Raw genomic sequence first — 20,703 nt, forward strand, 5'->3', positions numbered from 1 at the left:
ATATATATATATTATTATGTTTTATTAAATCATTTAATTTCATTTTCTTTATTTTCCTTGGAAATTTTCCTCCCGGCATACTGTAAAACAAATAAAACCACAAACAAACATTTCTCAAAAGTCTTCGGCAATAGTTTCTAGGAGTTTGCAAAGACATGGAAAAATTGACATCATGAGTTATTCAATAAATGTGAATTAACTCAAGCAGTGGACTTTCCCTCCTTTTCTCATCTTTTTCGTACATCTTTCTGTAAATGTGTGTGTGTGTGTGTGTGTGTGTGTTAATCTCATGTCCTCTCTCACCCTTGCTCTTATGTGTTTCCATGGTCTCATGATCAATTAGTACAGCCAGACCATCAGAGGGTGGGGTCAAGGTGGCTGTGACATCCAAGGGTTGCCATGTCAACAGGGGGCGTGACCAGAAAAATCAAGAGAAAGAGAGGTAGTGTGTTCCTGAACCAATGTGTGTGTGTGTGTGTGTGTGTGTGTGTGTGTGTGTGTGTGTGTGTGTGTGTGTGTGTGTGTGTGTGTGTGTGAGTAGATCATGTGGCTGTGTTTTTATAGTGCAGTGATCCGGTCATATGATGGTCAACACCTCTACATCACACATTACCTGTCACACAAAGGTAAAAGGACTCTCTCTTCACTCCGCTCACTCCATCAGCAACGACACACAAGAGATAGAAGAACAGAAGTGGTTTTAGCCAAAAACATTTCACAAAGAGTGTGCATTTGTATTATCACGTATTTTTAAAGATTTTTTTACACTTTTCTGCAATTTCTATGAAATGATCATTAGGTAGAATCATGAAAAGCACTTTGGCTTACAAGCCATTATTAACCATGATGAAGTATTGATTTCAAATCTATTTTAGTAGGTGCTTAACACAGCATTAACCATTCAATAACTCAAAACTTCAAAATAGCTTAAAGAGAGTTTAGAAAATTATAGCTAGCTTAAAAATGCATGTGCAGAGTACAAGATTACATGCACATGGTAAGTTACTAGAAGCACTACCAGCTTAATTGTGCATGTGAAATTAGTGGTGATACTAGCTTAAAGTACATTGGAAGTTACAAGTGGCAACACTACCTTAAAAATGCATGTGAAATTACCAGCCCCACGAGTAGCACTGGCACTAGAACCTTTAAATTAACTATCATTTAACAATTTTTGATGATGTTTTCTAAAAAGATTTCGTCTTCACTAGCTAAATAAATAACTATGAAACCAGGAAATTAGTTAAATTTAAATTAGTTTGTATGTGTGTGTGTTTGTGTGCGTGTGTGTGTGTGTGTGTGTGTGTGTCCAAAGGAAACTCAATCCAACACCTATAAAAAAAACTCTAGTTGAGAAGTTGGATCCTGATTAAATCGTTTGATTTGCACTTCAATGTTCAGTTAACTATATACATTTATGGTTAACTATTACTGTTGCAGGGTTCCTCCGATTGTCAAAATACTTTCCCACCCTGACAAAAACAAAACATTTTTAGATGCCCATTAGAGTAACATGCTCTATTTACATCAACTTGTCTTTGCGTTCCTTTCCAAATACGACAGGGTCGGACATCTCTCAGACTGTCCTTGTTTAGGTAACTCCACCCATCTGCTTTTGTCAAGACAAACACTACGCTTTGCAAATAGTGCCTGACCCACTTCGACACTGCAGTGTCATGTGTGACAAAGTCCTGTGTCATTTTATTGTACCAGATTCCCCGATTCCCCAAGGACAGAGACAGACTGACACCAAGAGAGAAAAAACAGTCACTCACAATTTCTGACGGCCTTCAGGAAAGTCTCTAAATATTATGTGTGTGTGTGTGTGTGTGTGTGTGTGTGTGTGTGTGTGTGTGTGTGTGTGTGTGTGTGTGTGTGTGTGTGTGTGTGTGTGTGTGTGCGAGTGCATGTACACTGAGGTAAACTAATTACCATGTGCTGTGATCAGCTGTGGGTCCCGAGGCCTGCAGGGAGAATTCCTCTGTGGTCAGTCGACCCCGGTTGTCCTGTCTATCTCTACCTCCCTGCCTCCCTCCTTCTCTCTGTCTGTCATTCTCTCTCTCTCTCTCTCTCTCTCTCTCTCTCTCTCACACACACACACACACACACACTCTCTCTCTCTTTCTCTCCCAACTCTATTGCATTCTCTCTCTCTCACACACACACACAAACACACACTGAACTCAGTCACCCCACTCATGCCACTCACTCAGGCACGTCATGTGGAGGCCCAGCAACACAGAGACTGTGGGAGAAACATACACATATACTTAAACTGCCATTAACTACTGTGCTGAACAAGCATAAAAGGCATTAAATACAGTATTGTGGCCTGCAAGCTGGAATGAGCCTCCAACTTTAAGTGTTTGTATTATCAGGAGCCGACGTAGTGGCAAACTGGGATTTTTGATTGGATGCCTGCCAGGGAATTCAGATTTTTCTGTGACATGAGTGATGTAGTTCTCTAAGAGCTGAGTCTCTTACTTTAAGAGAGCTGATGTGGAAGTGACATGAAGGCTCAGAACAGCTGCTCTGATTGAGCATTTTTCATCTTACATGATGTATCAATAATAAAATATCAATGGATCAATCGCAATGAAATTTAAACAGTGAGGAACTGAGCCCTTTTATGTCAACTTTCCTTCAAAGAAGTAGACATTTTCAGTGTATACATCTTGCAACCCTCACAAACATATAACCACGATTATTAGGAGGACTTTCCTGTGTCAGTTTAAACAAAGTTCAAGTTGAAACATGTGAAGGATGAGATTTCTCATGAGCGCACACGTATATGGACAAATACCTCCATTTCCAGTCTGTCAGGTTGTCAGAAAGCTGAGAGATTAGCAGCTGTCGTGGTGAAAAACACAGGGTGCAGCAGCATGGCTAAACACTAGCAGAGAGGAATCCAGGCAACCACCCCCTGACCTCCTCAACCTCCCACACCAACACACACACGTACACACGGAAAAAAAACACCCCTCTTTCACACCTGCTGGGACTGACTGTGTGTGTCACCTCAGTAACCCTAAACCAGTCTGAGGCTTTTGCTTTGCAGTCCCCCCCCCCCACACACACACACACACAAACACAAACACATCTAAAGTCACTCAACTTATCATGCCAGATATTACAGCTGAAACTTTGCATAGTTTATTTTTCAGTGACTGTTGACATTGTGTCAAACAGTGGATTTTTTTTGCCATTACCTTCAAATGTTACAAGGTAACAGGGTGGGGGTGGGGGTGGGGTCACTAAAGAGGGCTGAGCAGTCACTGACATCAAAAAAGTTATAAGTTAACAACAGTCTAGTCTGATACTTGTCTTTCTTCTAATTTCACCTTATTTGTGTTGCCAAATGTAGTGTAGTAGTAACAGAAGAAAGTGGTATTAAACGAGAGGCTGCTGACTTGAGGCTGAGTTAGCAAACATCTCTTAGTCTAAAATATCTAATCAGTTATTATCTCATATGTAATTATATAATTCACCATTGAGGTTGCTTGTGGGCAGCATGCAGTTATGATGTAATAGCCACACATAGCTAGCATCTAGGTTATAAGAGTTGGCACCAGTAGCTAACTATATTTATAAGGGACTGACCTGTCTTACTGATGTACAGACAGACAGTATCAGTTCAAATTGAATTCACTGGTTCAGGAGTTCATGCTAAGACTGACTAGCTTTGCTGCTAGAGTGTCACTCCACTGAATTGACTTCTTCCTCTCGCTGTGTTGTCGGTAATGATGGTGAGGGAGGCTGAAACAAGCCCTCCACACCCGAAGGAAAACCACACAAAGCAAACACACATCCTCTCCAACACACACACACACACACACACACACACACACACACACACACACACACACACTCTACAAAAAAACAACAATAATAGTCATTTGAAAGACTTGCAACCTCAAAAGAACACACACATACGCTAGTCAAAAATAATAGGTAGAAGGCCCGCAAATAGTACACCATCCACCCTCAACCCACAGCTCCTCAACTGTGTGAAAGTCAGACTTTCTCTGCTATTGAAAACAAACCAAAAGTAAAAACAGTCTTCTTGAATGTCAAATACTAGTCCAGAAAGGGAACTCTTCAGTCTACGTTGGTTTTGTGAGTGGTACAGGGATACATGATAACCCCTAATCTAATTTTTAGAAAGACAAATCAATCATTTGTGTGACCCTATGACCTGTCTGTCACACCAAAGACGGGGCTGGAGTGCTGGAGAACTACTTTTTAGTAAGCTACCTCATGAAACTGGTGTTGTTCAGATGAGCAGACAGAGACAGAGGAAATGAAATACGATAGAGTGAAGGCAGCTCTGTGGGGGAAGCCATGTGTTCCCCTGACTGATGATGGACTGATAAAGACTGAATGGATGCCGTGTTGTTTTCACAGCACAGTTAAATGGAGGATGACGTGATTGTGTCGACTGTGTGAATCAGCATGTGATACATGGAGACAGGCTTATTTCCCATGATACCTTAGCAACTCACTTGAATAATGAATAGGCCATATTCACATGGCTGCTATGATCCTCTGACATCACACTCAAGTTGGGGAGCTAGAGAGCTGCAGAATGTTCCAGGCTGCAGCCCATATAAATGTAGGCAAGCTGACAAATTTATTATAGTTTCATTGCTTCAAAGTTGACCAGCAACCAAAAAAACAATAGATAGTAATAAAAATACAGAAGGACATTGGGCCATATTTAAAGTTGAGTCAGCATTGGCTACCTCTTGCTAACAGCTAGTTAGTGTTAGCATACATGATAAAATTAGAATTTAGGAAGCAGAAATAAGTTTAGCAGCATTATACTCACAGGAATACATACTGATGTGTATCATGTACCAAAACAACCAGCAATGTTTGCTAGGAATTGAGTTAATGCTCGCCTTAGCTGTTAGCCAAAAGTAGCTAATTTATTGAAACAGTTGTCCAGCTGTAGCCTCTTGAGTATAAGGTCAGAGGAACATGGCCACCGTGTTTATTCACATTTAGGATTTTTTCTGCAGCTCAGATGATTTTAAAATATAACCATAGGATGAAAAAATAAATTTTTCTCAGGTATGTTGAAGTGATCAAGAAGTTGTCTATGGAAGCTGATTGTGCCATGAGTTTTTGCCTCAGTAAATCAGATTTGTGCATGCGGATCAAGAGCTAAAATCTGAATGAAAGGCGCAGCATTGATTTGCCCTGTGCCTTGACGCACACATATATACCACTGCTCAGTTATTTGATGTCATCACATTTCTGTGTTCTACATGAACACAAAATGTTCTGCTAAATCAGATTTTGTTTTATCCACAAGACAGTGAATGCTTGTGTTCTTCTCATGTTGGCAGGATGGTGTGCAGTGTTTTGTTGTGAATATTGAACAGACTCAGTCCTGGGCTCTTTTATTTTTGTTTTGTTTTGCTTTGTTTTTTTACTCCTACAACAGTTCATTCATGGCTAGGAATATGGCGAATACACAAACATCTCTTCTGTACAGTTAGTATTCAATAAATCATGAAAAAATAATAATAAAGTTGAAGTTGCTCGGGCATTTTTTATGCAAACAATGTAAAACCTTGGAATCATGTTCAACAGTTTTCAAAGCGGCACTGAATGATATTGGTACTGAAAATACATGTTGTTAAATGTTATTACATACATTTTTTTTACAGCCTCAATAAACTTTTCAGCTATTTCAGATTTTCACATCCTGCAGCTCAGCTAAATTTTCAGAAAATGTTCTCTTCAACCAGCTGATAGTAATTTCATAGGATCGGATTTGTGTAAACTCTTCCTTGGTGAAATTTGATATGTGATGTGTACATTTAAAGAAATTTTGATTCTTTGTCGGGCTGCACGGTGGTGCAGTGGTTAGCACTGTGGCCTCACAGCAAGAAGGTTCGGGGTTCGAGTCCCGGCTCGGGCACGGGATCTTTCTGTGTGGAGTTTGCATGTTCTCCCCGTGTCTGCGTGGGTTCTCTCCGGGTACTCCGGCTTCCTCCCACAGTCCAAAAACATGCAATTGGGGACTAGGCTGATTGAATACTCTAAATTGACCATAGGTATGAATGTGAGTGTGAATGGTTGTTCGTCTCTCTATGTTGGCCCTGCGATGGACTGGCGACTTGTCCAGGGTGAACCCCGCCTCTCGCCTGTTGATGCTGGGATAGGCTCCAGCCCCCCCGCGACCCTTAATGTGTAGGAATAAGCGGAAGATGACGATGGATGGATGGATTCTTTGTCATTTTAAGCTGAGATTTGGTATGAAATGTATGCTGCTCATGATTGATTCAGGGGCTGTAGGAAATTTGAAAATACAGCAATATCATTCTCTAGATAATATTTTTTAACTATATAAAATGATAACATTCTGTGAAAATGCGAATGAGTGAGTGTGAATCATTTTATTTCCTGTTTTCTTCTGATATTAATCCTGACTAGCTTGTTGCACACTCTTATTCCCAGCAGAAAGCAAACAAACACTGACCGATAACACTACCTGGGACTGAGGCAGATATGGCTGCAGGACTCGCACCACTGAGGTGAGGGTGGGTTGAGGGGGGTGGTGAGGCCATCAGAGGTTAACACTTGGGTGATATTGATGGGTGTACAAACAGTCACGCAACACCTCCACACACATGTACACATACACACACATGTGTGCACACACATCCATACATACGTAGTGTATAGATAGTGTATAAATAGTGTGCATGACTGACAATACTGGCAGATGTTGCAGCTTTGTTCCAGGGGTTCCCTACCTGGCTACTCAGGTGATAATAACAAACACACATTTGCACACTCTGTCCCACAGTTATCACATCAGCTACCCCCCCAGCCAACTAGAGTTATGTGTATGCCTGCACATGCAAACACTGCAGTATTTCAGTGTGTGTGTGTGTGTGTGTGTGTGTGTGTGTGTGTGTGTGTGTGTGTGTGTGGGATGGGGATGTGTTTACCATTTGGAGGAATGTACAGTATTTGGTAATGGGAAAAGCAGCCCTCAGTGGTCAGGAGTCGTACAAACACACTCTGTTTTATTGGATGGGCCTGAGATGACTGTGTGTACACCCAGGGGCATAAGCAAGGAATTTAAACACTTAAACACGCTCGATCACTGTTGAGGACCTAATCATGCGTCCATGTGCATGTGGGCATTCGTGAGTGTCAATTTTTCTATCTAATTTGGGGAATAACAGAGAGGAAATGAGGAAAGTTCTCTGAGGTGGTGCAGTGATATTGTTGTCATTGTATTTGGAAAAATAACTTGAGTACTGCAGTACACGGTTTAAGGGGGTGCTGATCATTCATTTTAGTTTTTAGTGCTGTCATGAAAGCAGAAAGAAATAATTAATGCATGTTGAGATTGAAAGGCCACACTTGTATTTAGTGCATTCATTATGTAATTATCTTGAGGTAATCAGATGAAAAGGCTGCAACAAGCATGTCATCCTCATATAAGAAGATAATATCTCATCAGGCGATTACAAGATAATAAACCCCCTAATATGCGATATCAGCATTAATGAAATAAAAAGTATGGCCTTTCACGGCCTGTGCACATAACTGAGTTGGTGTGCTGTTATTTTTGTTTGTTTATTTTTTACAAAATGAAATAAACTGTATGATAGGGACAGCAATCATATACAATGGTTCAGATGAAAATCAGTGGAAAATGTGTTATGAAGTCTCTGTTGCCAGCCTGACTGGAACAACCTTGTGTTATAATTTCTGCGTTTTTCCCCAGGAGATTTCATACCAAGTGGCATTTGAATTCCATAGAAAATGATTAACATACAACAACATTGAAGTTATACTGTTTTTTTTATCCAAGCAACGCACTGGTCACAACAGTCACGAGCTGCTAAATCTGTCTGTTGTATTCAGTTAAGGTAGTCTAGAAAACATTAGCTCAAGACAGCCTATTGGCTCAACAGCAATGAGGCCAATTCTGAAGTAGTCAACTAGGTTGCTTTTCCAGGTATTAGTCTGACCCTATGTTTTCTCAAGGCAGGCATACCACCACCAAAAAAAATTGTTTTGAGAAAACATTTTGATTGCCAGGATCTCGATAATGATGGTAAAGCACAACTATTGTATGTTATTGCCTAATTATACTAAAGCAGTTACATCATTTATATTACTATCATAAGTTAAGACAAATGGTCGAACTTTGTTTCAACATTACTTTGTCTCAAATAATATATAAAAATTTCTAAAAAGATCCTAACATTTTCTTTAATTAGGAAGTTAAAGATTATAACATGATGGTATATCGTCTGAATAAAGTCGTTGCTGTGGCTGATCTGTACATGGTGATTGATGTTTCCAGGTCACATGAAGACTCCAGGTAGCCTTCATTTAACAATGTGGACCATTTCTGTTTGCAGAGTAAAGGTTTATGGATTAGTGAATTAATAACTATAGTAGTGTGTGTGTGTGTGTGTGTGTGTGTGTGTGTGTGTGTGTGTGTGTGTGTGTGTGTCTGTTATACAGTAATGCCAGGGGACAAATGCTGCAGGTCTTAGTGAACCTGATGGAGAGCAGCTACATGACCACCTGCATCTCTTATCAAGTTACATACGTGCATGTAAGTACAAACAAACACACACACAGACACACACGTGTGTGCACACAGGTAATCTCTAAGAGAAAATCTAGGTCAGTGTTGCAAGCAGGACTAGAGCAGGCAGAGTCCTGACTTCAGGAGTAGAGAGCGGGAGCATAGTGTACCCAGCTGGTCATGAGGTCACCACTGGTTGCAACTTTTTGTTTAATTTTTTTGAAATTTTCTCAGGTACAGCTCTAGTGTGCCCTTGAATTTCCTGGCTTTCCTCCTGTTGTAAGCTTCTGAATGTTTCTCTGCCTTCCTGGAAAGGTCAAGCCGTTTCAGGAACCTCTCTGCTGTTGAGACTGTTGAACCTGTTGAAAAAGATTTGTGATATTGGGCAAACAAATGAACTTCCTGTGCCAGTGTCAGAGCAACAAATGCTATGTATTTGCATAACAAGGTGGTGTAATGGTTTTAAAACACAGCAGTTTTAAAAAGTTTTAAGTTTAAAAAAAAGGCAGTTCAGTATATTGCCTTTTGTGTTTATGATGACTCAGCACTACACTTTGGTTCTTGGTTAGCATTATGAAAACATATGGTTAAAGTTACTACTTCTTTTGGGTTGGTAAGTTTCATTTTTACAAGTATAATAAGTAAGTGGTCAAGGTTAGGATATGAACATAACTTTAAAAAGACATTTAAGGAGGAAGTTACAAAATCTTTGACCTGAAAAAGGTTTTTCTTCATAGATGAACTAAAGTGGATTTCTCCTCAGGGTGACCCTGAGTCTACCAGAATTTGTTTAAAATGTAAAGCCCAAACGAGTGTAATCACGTGAAATTTCTCACAAACTGGCAAGTGAAAATCCTATCAAATTTAGCATGGACACCATCAGGGTCATCTTTCTCCTAAACCCTTTAAATATTTAACGAGCTGAAATTTCCCTCTCTTTAAATCAAGCGGTTAGGAGGTTGAAGAGGGCCATAGTGCCTCTAATCTACGCTCCCAATGACAGCTGATTACAGCCGTCTAATGTGCCGATAGCATCCAAAGCAGGTGATCTTTGGACCGAAGCTTCTTTTTTTTTTTTTTGAAAACCAGGACTCGCAGCATGCTGTAATATCATATGATCCCACGGTCAGGTCCAATGTAGGAGCATTCCAGAAAAAGTTATATTAGCATTCAAAAAAGTCCTCCTTATAAATAAAAGGAGGTAAGTTGTAAATAAATGCAGTATTTCAGAAAGTCCTTTGTGGATATCCCATTTTGTTTTTACCTAGTTTTTTTTGTGGGGGGGGGGGGGTAAATTGAACACCCCAAAAACTAAGTAACAACACTGCATAGAAACAAAAGATTAGTCGAGGGTAGAACATATCGTGAGTGGTTCAAAAGTTCTAACGAATCTACCCCTGTGAATATGACTTTACATGTCAAGATGTTTGTAGAGCTGGAAAAGAAGCAGAAACACTTTGATAAGTAATGAATGACTTCTTCTCTGGAAATGAAGAGCTTTCATCTAACGTTGCTCTAATAAATAGCAGCAGAGGAGAAGTGCTTGAGTTTGAGGGTCTGATCTGGTTACCAGTCCTGAAAGGCTGCTTAACATGAATACACGTTCGAACTGCCAAGAAACCTTCTCCTGAACAGCAGATCTAAACTAACAAGAGCTATAGTTGTATTTACTTAAGAGGGCGGCGTCTTTCAAACTCATCCAATCACCAACCTGTGTATTAAACACTGTTTATCGTTTAAAACTGAAGATGCATTTTTTGTTTGGTTCACTAGAACAGCCAATTCATGCTTTTATTTGAATTAAGAAACACAGCAACCAACACTAAAAAATTGTATAAAGACAAGTGCACATGCCGAAAACACGCTGATTAGAATACGAAGTAAAGAAGTACGTAAGGCAAGCAACGACAAAAATATGTATTAGATTGATTAGACTTCTATTTTCTAACTGGATCAATAAGGGATGGAACTGTTTAGCTGACACATTTAGCTCTGGACTTTTAGCAATCTATTGTGTAAGTAGCCATCAGGTGCAGATGAGACTAACAACAGCCCCAAAACCACAAGTCAGGTAGAAACATTAAATAACCAGAGAAACAGTGTTTACAGCCAAAGACAGGCGCTAATGCTAGCTCATTTAGCTGACACAGCAGAACTTCAGAAAGTTGTCAACTCAATGAGCAAAATGAACCGTCATGGGTCGAAATGAGAAGTCTGTCTCTTGTCTGAAAGCAAATTTAGTTTTTTACCTTTTATATTAATGAGAATTTTAAAGGTAAATATATACTTTAAAGGGAAACATGTCACATGTGAGAACATTGTAAATAAGGGAGGCCCAGTGCACCATATATAATATATGGACAACACCCCTTACTTCCCCCATCAGTTTGGAAATGAAGTCTAAATTATTTTTGCCAGCTTGCCTCGGCGAAGTAATTTGGATTCTGCGCAGTGGTTCTCGAAGGCTGGACGCACAGCATCATGGTCCTGTGTTTTGTTCGGGTTTTGTTTTTTTTTTGCAAGCAAACAGTTGAGAGCAACAGAGCAACAATTTTTTTACAGTTAGAAACAGAAAACTATGTAACAGTCCCTTAGCTTCAAAATAACAAATTAAATCTTGAACTAGTCCTCTAACTCTGTGAGCTCTCATGATGTTTATCTGTGTGTGTGTGTGTGTGTGTGTGTGTGTGTGTGTGTGTGTGTGTGTGTGTGTGTACATTCTATAAAGACAGTGAGTGTGAATGAAAGATGTTACTTTCATGTACGTGGGAGAGGAAGGAATGCCCTCCTTAAGTGAATGTGTTCATCTTTATATTTCAAATCTCAGTCACATAACTCATAGAGGGAAACAGTCCTCATATTGTTCTGCTCTCCTCCAGTTCCTGTGATGAGACGCTTGTGACTTGTGCAGGCTTCACTTTCAATAAGCAAAGTTACGTTGTTTACAAAAAGGCCTCTCTTGGAAATGGACGTTGCATAAGGTCTGAGTAAACTGGAGATGTTTTGTACTGTAGTCTCACACACACACACACACACACACACACACACACACACACACACACACACACACAAGGAATGAGAGAGGCAGAGTGGGATTCAGGTTAGGTCGTGTAAATGCTTCAGGCTTAATGACTCACCATTTGTCATGACGATGTCATGATCTGCTTCCTTGAGTCGACTCATCATGTGGCTGCAGTTCATTTTACACTTTAAAGGTGTGATCACTGTTCAAATGTTGTTTTCTGTAAACTAACCTGTCTGTACAGAGAGTGGGGGGGGGGGCAAAATTAAAAACAATTCGCATCAATTTAATTATTTTGAGGCCACAAGTTGTAGCTTGCTACTTTATTTCAGTGATTTTGAGGCCACAAGATAAAAGCTGTTCCATCATCTTATTTATTTTGAGCGCACAATATATAACTTGTTCCCTCCACTTAGAGATTTTGAGACCATAAGATAAAACGTTCTATGGCAAGTCCAGGGCCTCATACTTCTGCAAGTGAGAGGAAGTTTGGTTTTTAACAGCAGTTTATCAGTACTACTTAACAGGAAAAGTAAATTGATATCTTATTTGATTTATGACACACAAGTTATGAATGAATGAATAAATGTGAATACAAAAAAAGAAAAATATTTTGCTTTAAAACACATTTTTTCATGATTAATAACATCCACTTTCCTGTTTTGTTTGGACTGAGGGGATTTGAGGCCATTCCGACTGTGTGGTTTAAAGGTGACTCAACTTTTCAAATAGGAGATTATTTAGGTTGTGTGTGTGTGTGTGTGTGTGTGTGTGTGTGTGTGTGCGTGTGTGTGTGTGTGCGTGCGTGCGTGCGTGTGTGTGTGTGTGTGTGTGGTAGAGAGAGAGTCCAATGCAAATAGACCCATAAGATGGTGTTCTTACTCAGTTCTGAGTCATCTTGAACACCAATAAAACAAATGTCTGTATTAATAGAGAGAAATACAGCTTTGAGAAAGCAAGGACTGATGGAAAACAGCCAGCAGTGTCTGTTGTTCATCCAGGAGAACCAGCCACATGGCACTCAATGGGAAAAAAAAAATCCTGAATGGTCGAACACAAGTACAAGTGTCAGATTGATCATTCAAATAAACATGAGTTTGTTTGTAAAATGAAATCTTTATTTACCGTAAACATAGGTCTGTGTATGCACACTCCTAGATGCAAAACAGACGCAGATGCACCTACGGAGACTGTAAATGAGCGCAGGGGGTGTGTTTTCTCACTCCCCAACAGTGTTTGAGTTAGCGGGTATACAGATACACACAGCCTTTGCTCAGTGTGTGTGTGTGTGTGTGTGTGTGTGTGTGTGTGTGTGTGTGTGTGTGTGTGTGTGTGTTGCTGCAGATAGCTCTCCCTCTCTGGTGTATGAATGAGTGTCCTGAGAGTGCTGGATAAAGGTGGTCTGTGCTGCACCTCTGCTCCACCTACCATTAAAGGAGTCATTGATGGTAGGACCAGGCGGCTGCAGCAGCTCTAGGTCCAGCTCCAGGCAGCACAGCAGTGGAGGACATAGAAGGTGGTAGCTGATCTCAGACCAGTACAGAAAAAACAGGAACCAGGAATTGAGGCTGGTAAATATCAGATATTTCAGCATAAAAACACAACCAACCCCTCAAGTATTTGGGGATATATGGCCTGCTTGTCGTGGACACACAAACACACACTAAGAACGGACCCATGGGTGTTTAACAGCTAAGATAGATATAAATATTTTTCTACTAATATTCAACTGCCATGGCTGAATGATCCTGCCAGAGGGCCTTGGGGCAAAAGTGAGCTTCAGGTGCCCCCCCGGTGGAACGCTGGGGTGTTAGCTATTTACCTGATTAAAGGAGCACCTACTCAGTCCTTCCTTATTTTCTGTCAACATTCCAGCATCAGGTGAGATAAACAAGTTCACGAATAGATGTTTTGATCACAACCAAAGGCATTAGCTCCTGCGTTACTTCAATGTGACTCCAGAAAACAGAAAGAGCCAGCCATGACTAGTTAGCTTGAAGCTAACTACGACTGAGGGCTAAAAAAATGAATCAGCCCCAAGTGATGCATCACTGTGGCAGCTTTGAATATGGATGAATCTGATCTCTAATCATTCCAACTACCAGTAAAGTGATTGGTCCAGTTGTAGAGTGTTTGGTTTTGGTTGAACTGTGTCCAACGGGGCAGCCGAGTACCAATTTCTTTTTACAGCTAAACAGTACATGAGTATGTTTGTGAAGACATTTCAGGTAAGAAATAGGTGATGCAGCAGCAGATTCTAGGTTCTTGTTTGATCACAACCTCATTACGTTGCAAATGCGTCACTGTTTTAGACTCACAATGCACGATGCGCGCTCTGTCATAGAGAATAAGTGGGGCACAGACCTGAGAGAACAGGCTGTCACTATGTTGAACTGAAAACAGTCTTGTTTTTTTTTACCTGCTGAGAGCCACCCCCCCATTTTAGTCAGAAACACTAAAACCTGGATGAAATTTATATTTATGGCCCAAAACTCTTGAGGTTATTTATTTATGACTAACAATTTAATCCTGCGTGAGTGAGGCTGATCAGTTTCCATCACTAGACTGATTGAAAGTGAATGATTCATTTTTGTAATTTGTGGACTGTGTAAACTCCCCAAATTCCTTTCAAACATCATCTCTTTCAATGACCTTCTCATACACAGGCGGTGTGGGTCGTAGATATTCTCAGGAGAAATGAGCAAGAAAGAATATATAAGGTGGTATATGGTAAAAAATATTTGAAGCAACGATGTGTTAGTTTACCTGTCAGCTAACACAGACAGTCCTCCTCATGTTCTTCTATTTTGCTTCTCACTCAGTCTGAAAGGAGTAGTTATCTGAATAACTCAGTCTGCTGCAGCCACCTGCTCACAGCAACACGGGACACGTTGGGACCTCCCTCACTGCCTCATCATCACACCAGGCAAGCAGTAGATATGTGTGGTTTTGTTGAGAAATGAAACAGGGCACTCTAATGAGCTCAGTGGAAAAAAACTGGATCGCATTAGAACCATCATTAGTGAACACACAAACACTCATTTCCTCTGGCTGGCCGGCAGATTATATCAACATACGGCTTTTGTTTGAAAGCCGCAGATATGGAATATGGACGTGAGGAGGAACATTGCAACTAGAAGATGTAACAACACCCCTCCTCTTCGGTTTGAACACACACCAATACACACACAGATGCATATGGCCTCACCAAGACCACATCCGGGACTAGATGGCCCTTTAACTTTGCACCAGATGCAGGTCAAACCTCAAAGGGACCCTGAACTCTCTACCTTTGAGAGCCAGAGGGGCCTTCATACATTGTTTTTATTATTACGTATTTACCCAGGAGCATTCATAATGTGGTCAGCTTCATGGAGACCTAAAGAAACACAAATGATAAGCATCAGAGTGGTTGACACTGACATTAAAAGCTTGTTCCAAGAGAAAAAAATAAAAGTTCCAACCACAACATAGATGTGTAGAATGTATGCTGTATTGTATGGATATGGTGGTCACAAGTGTCAGCAGCGCCTTGGCTCATTCAGCACCAGCTCTACCCGTCTCACACAGCCACTCACACAACATAGTTATGAAGTTTGTACAATATAAACATTCTGGATGATTATATGTAATTACGGTGTTGGACGGGTGCACGGACATCCACATGGACTCACACAAACCTGCACACAGCGACCTCAGGGATACTCCTCCATGTTTACCGAGTAATAAGGCAAATGAAAGTTTGCCAAGATTCTCTGCAAATAAACAGCAACATTCAATATTTTCATGTCAATCTCCCCACTTATTGCCACACTCCATAATTTGACTCCCTCCGCTCTTCCTCTCTGCTCTCTGAAACCACAACGCTGACCGTGAAGCTTCATTCATGGCAGCCTGGATCTCATGTGTGGTTCTCTCTGTCTTTAACGCCATTGGTCAGAAAGTGTAAGTAGGCCAAACGCACGCAATGTCAACACACACTCCCAGCGTTCACTCCTTCTCCAGGCTCTCACCTCACAGATAGTTCCTTATCACCCTCTGAGCTTGGCTGCCAATCATGTGTTTGGAGACCACGCCTGGACTAAGTAAAGCCCCTAACTGAACTAGATAGGACATGTTACATTTTACAGTTGCATCTCTCAAACACCGGCGCCTGAGACTTTAATGCAGCCCCCATTTCTTCCTCCTTGTGTCAGTTTCAGACGGCCAACTGAGAGGTAGTGAAAGTTATTTCCAGGTTCTTGCCTTGTACATGGCTGATCGGGCTGCAAGCTAACTGTCGTTGCTGGAGGTTTACTGTCCTCCTCAGCTTCTTGTGTTAACTCCAGAAGAAATAACAGATTTTTTCTTTCACAAATGAAAATTGAATTAATAAGCATAAAAAATTTAACTCGATTCACTAGCCTCTTGGATTTAGCTGTTAAAACCTGTTTGGTAGCTTCTGGTGGCTAATGTTAGCTTGAAGCTACACTTAGTGTTAGCTTTTAAGATTAACCAGATTTACTCTTACACCTTTGGTCACAGCTGCCACTGCTCAATAAAATACGTAATTAATAATCTTGAGAGGGAAATTAACTTAAATAGAATAATTATAATAACACAAAACAAACCATTAGTCATGTTGTATTATGCTACATCAAAGCTTTTTTGAAAAAAAAATCAGTTCCATCTCCCGTTTTGCATATTTATCCTTTCAATAAAAAGGCAAAAAATGGAAAAATAGCTTAGGCGAGCATCAAAAATAAGATTTTTTTTCAGCTGTTACTGTTTATGTTAACCGTGACAAATGTAATACTGGAAAATCCAAAATAATAAACATCAACTGAAACAAGTCTAATTGCCAGGTATAAAATTTTAATGGTTGCAAACCTCTAAAGAGCATTAACACAATGAAGAAACACACAGAATACATAAAGGTAACATCTGGGTAATTTATAAAATAGAAAAGCTAACTCATTTAAAATGACACTTCATATTATTTCCTGAAAAAAAAATCCATTATTCCCTTTAATGCTTATTTGGCCAGTAGCTTTGTACAGAAGCCCTTTTGTACATCTAGACTACAGTATTCATGTTTTCTTGGGAATTAATGGAACAAATTAATGTTTTTATGTAAGTGGATTTGAGAGAAAAGCATTTTTACTCCAGTAAAATCTGTTTATCAGTGAATGCAGGCCCTCTGTGTGCATGTTATTTTTACAAACTTTTAAGGGGACAATTAACTTTTTCAAGCAGTGATTTAGGAGGTTTTTCTTGCCCTGTGGGGAGTGTAGAAGTGCTTTATCTTGCACTGTAAGATTATCATGGTCTCTCTAGCAGATTAAAGGGCAGCCAAGAATATTCTGACCTCTGATATAAAGCAGCCAGAGACAGAATTAGAGCCAGGCCAGGTTAGCAGTGTGTCGCTAATTAACACAGTGAAACTTCCATCTACACCGCAGTACACGAATATGGTTACAAAATGGCCCGATCAGACTCTATATGGTATTTAATGTATTATTTACATTTGGAACAAGGTAAAGAAAACATGTTTTATGAGAAATTTCCGGCAGCAAAGACATGATGTCAGAGGGGCGGCCTCGTATACAGGGTGGGCCAACACAAACAAACACTTCTCCCATCTTTCTCTCTGTCATTTGCAGAGTTCAGAGAAGTTAGACTGAGGTGCCACTGGCTCTCTGCTCACTGCAGCCAGGGGCCAGTGTTAGTAAACTGTGGAGAGACCAAGGGAAGTACCTCATCCGACGTGTGCACACACACACACACACACACACACACACACACACACACACACACACACACACACACACACACAGGTTTTACACGATGCACCAACCAAGAGAAGAATCTCATCTGCATTACTCTTACACACACATACGCACACTCTCAAGCACTGGTGGTAAACACTCAGGCCTCTCACAAGATGCTTTGTAAATATTTACAGCTCGGCAGGCGTTGAAGGAAGAGGAATATGGTGGACCAAATAGGAGCAGCGTCAGCCAACAGAACCCCCCCCCCCATCACCTCCATCACTGGACTGGGCAAACAACATTAGCTTTTTCAGCATCTGTGTGCTATGGCTCACCTTGACTTACCTCATAGCATTTATGTGGAGCAGATGGGGGGTAAGGGGTGTCACCTTAGCTAAGTGTGAGGTTGGGACTACTTCTTGTAAATGAAGTGAAGACTGTGGATTTCTTTTGTGACAATGAGAAAGAAGCAGTAAACTGTTTCTCCTCCTGTCAGCGTTATATATGAAAAAAAAAATCCCCCTTTATTTCTACTTTTCAGTCCATAAGACACATCTCAGTATATTTTTATGGCTCATCATTACTAACATTATATTATACCACACAAGTATAGTATGGAACTTATAGAACCCCTGCTTAACAGCAGCCACCATGGTCACAAGTGGCCATCACAAGATCATGGCAACTTCAATTTTCAGTTGGTTTAAACCTGTATTAAATGATTTTTGGGGAGTTTGTGGGGGCACAAAAAACACACGCGACAAAACAAGAACCAAAAAAGTTTGCAGGTTCTGAATATCACTGCTAGCTTAGAATTTTTAGCTACACAATGGCAAACTTACATATCAGTCAAAATCTTTACTTTCAACCCCTGCCAGTTTTATCTACTCTTAAAAATATAATATATATTAAAAAAAAAACAAAGCAGGGGAACTCCAAAGTTGAACAGTGGATTTGTCCCTCTAAATGACATATTTCATCACATCACATTTACTTGACCCATCTGCTTCAGTGCCAGTTGACCTTTCGCAAATGCCCCGCCCCGCTTTGTTACTGATGCTAGCCCAACATCCTTCCTGACGCAGACAGCGTGTCAGCATATGTTATGGCTGGGAGAAGTATACCTTTGTGTGTTAGTGACTCTTTTTGGAGCAATAACTGTGCAATACCCTCCAGATTGAGGCAAAAGCGGTTACAGTAGGCAGTGAGGGGATATATTCAAATTATTAAAATATGCAAAGGGCACACTACAGCTGTCCAGGCTAAAGCATACCGGTCTCAAGCCAAATCGGAGAAACCCCATGATCTCTACCTCAAATGCAACCAGCACAGCCTTGTGGACCAGTCATAATCTCACTGCCGGGTAAGTTCTGTTTCTTATGTTAGTCTAGTATTGTTAATATTATATATATATGAGCATTACCGTTAGGTTAGGTAGGTGTAGTAATCCAGCTGCAATGGGCATACCCAACCACAGGAGGGCACTAGCTTTAGCGTTGGAGTCTCATGTGATCCAGCTCGTGCCCCCTCCAGTCCAGAATTAACAAGTTATGAGAGCCTGGTCAGTGTATGAGGCCGATGTTGATTATAAACCACATTCATAAAGTTATGACCTGTCTCCCTTCGCCTCACTGGAAGAAGGAACAGCTACAGCTACGGCATTATCTTGGCCTTACCTTGGAGCAGACATGCATACTTGTTTATTTTCGAGACATTAAGCGGGGAGTGGGGCCGTCCACACGGTTTAATCCATCGTAGGCACCGCTCCCGTTGTGTGTTTGGTTTTGGAAAGGGAAAGAACACGACTCCCCCAGCCAAACTCTTTTACCTACTGTCGGATTTACATACTCATTTGGCACATCGCTTTACCATTTTGTCAGAGGTCTGCAGTTTGTCGGACCTTTTTTACAAGTAACTAGTTGCTGATTGGACAATGACTGTTTGGGGGCAGGGTTTTGCGAAAGGTCAAACGTTACAAGGGCGGGGCCATGGTTGCATCATCAAGAACAATCTCTGACTTTGATCTCTGACTGCTTCGATCACTATATACATCCATATCCAGGTTTTATGTTGACCAGATGAACAGTTGTGAAATTAATCAAGTTAATTTCTTGCTTTTAATGATAGATCTTGATATTGATTTACTAACATCATCATCAACATTGCTGACTGACAGTGAAAGAACGGGAAACCTGTTTTCTGGTGAGGTACGATATGTTTACCACCTTTGATGTGATGAAATGATTGAAATGTATGTCGCAGGTTTAACATAGTGTAACAGTGACACTGACACCAGAGACCTAATTCTGAAAACTGGACTGAACTAACATTAGCTTCCATGAGCTCTTGGTTATACACTAGGAATCAAGTCCATGGGGACCCATGTCAGAAAAACTACCAAGCTGATAAAAAACACGAGTTATGATTACACATTTTAGCTTCTCATTTTAAAGCTTTCAAATGTTAACTGTACAATTTTAGTTCTAACTCCTGATCTAGATTTCTGTGGGAATGAATCTGATTAAACTGTAACTTGTGTGTTTTGTCTGTGTTGGGGTTTTTCCTGTTTGCCTGAAGTAAAGTCTGCAATATCACCGGACTTTTAAGTTAGAGCAGTGATCAAATAAACAACTCTGCTTGAAAAGTGAACTTTCGATTTTTTTTTTTTTTTGCTCGAGTGCATGTGTGTTTGAACCCTCTTATAGTGCCAGTCAGGTGAGGGGTGAAGGCCCGGGGGGGGGGGTTGAGCACACATGCAAAGTGATACATGAGATATGGAAGGGGGATTTATGAAAGTTATGACTCAGAACTATGCAGGAAGGGGCTTCAAGGGGTATTCCTTTTCAAATGAGAGAAGTCTGCTTTCACTTTAATAACAAGTCGTAATTATAGCTCATTAACAATAGGGAAAGAGGATACAATTTCACTTCCACCACTGTAATCTATTTCATTACTTAATTAAGGAAAACAAAACTTGGGGGGTGGGGGGTGGGGGTACGGATCCTCTCGGTGACACAAAAATGATTAACAATCCTTCGACTTTTTGGCAATCCTCCACCCATCTGGCACCCATATTAAGCTCAAAGAAAGTCTAAAAAGTATGAGCAATTATTGTTTGACCCAGGGTCTGCACTGAGTAGGCCCCAAACAATACCAGGACGAGCCCAGCTTCCCAGTGCAGCCGTGGAACACAAATAGTAACTTCTAGAAGCTGTCGGCCGCCACTACAGAGCAGAGGGGAAGCTGGAGGAGGAGGAAAAACAGCAGGACAGAGAAGAGGTGGAAATGGGTGGCGGCCAGGAACCGGCACTCTTCCTGCCCTAATCACAAGTCCGAGTATTTCCTTTCATTGTAGGAGCTCC

The 20,703-nt window shown here is 40.7% G+C and overlaps 1 long non-coding RNA gene across 1 annotated transcript; it reads left to right on the forward strand.

Annotated features, from left to right (window-relative positions):
* The first annotated feature begins 386 nt into the window (after positions 1-386).
* On the forward strand, positions 387-8,574 carry LOC147247746 (uncharacterized). Its single transcript, XR_015109532.1, has 3 exons — positions 387-442; positions 6,472-6,545; positions 8,503-8,574. It is a non-coding gene; the product is annotated as an uncharacterized LOC147247746 (long non-coding RNA).
* Positions 8,575-20,703: the final 12,129 nt, after the last annotated feature.

The sequence above is a fragment of the Aulostomus chinensis genome, chromosome 16, assembly GCF_037954235.1.
Source record: "Aulostomus chinensis isolate RoL2024-O1b breed Wild chromosome 16, RoL_Achi_v1.0, whole genome shotgun sequence".
Classification (NCBI taxonomy): Eukaryota; Metazoa; Chordata; class Actinopteri; order Syngnathiformes; family Aulostomidae; genus Aulostomus; species Aulostomus chinensis.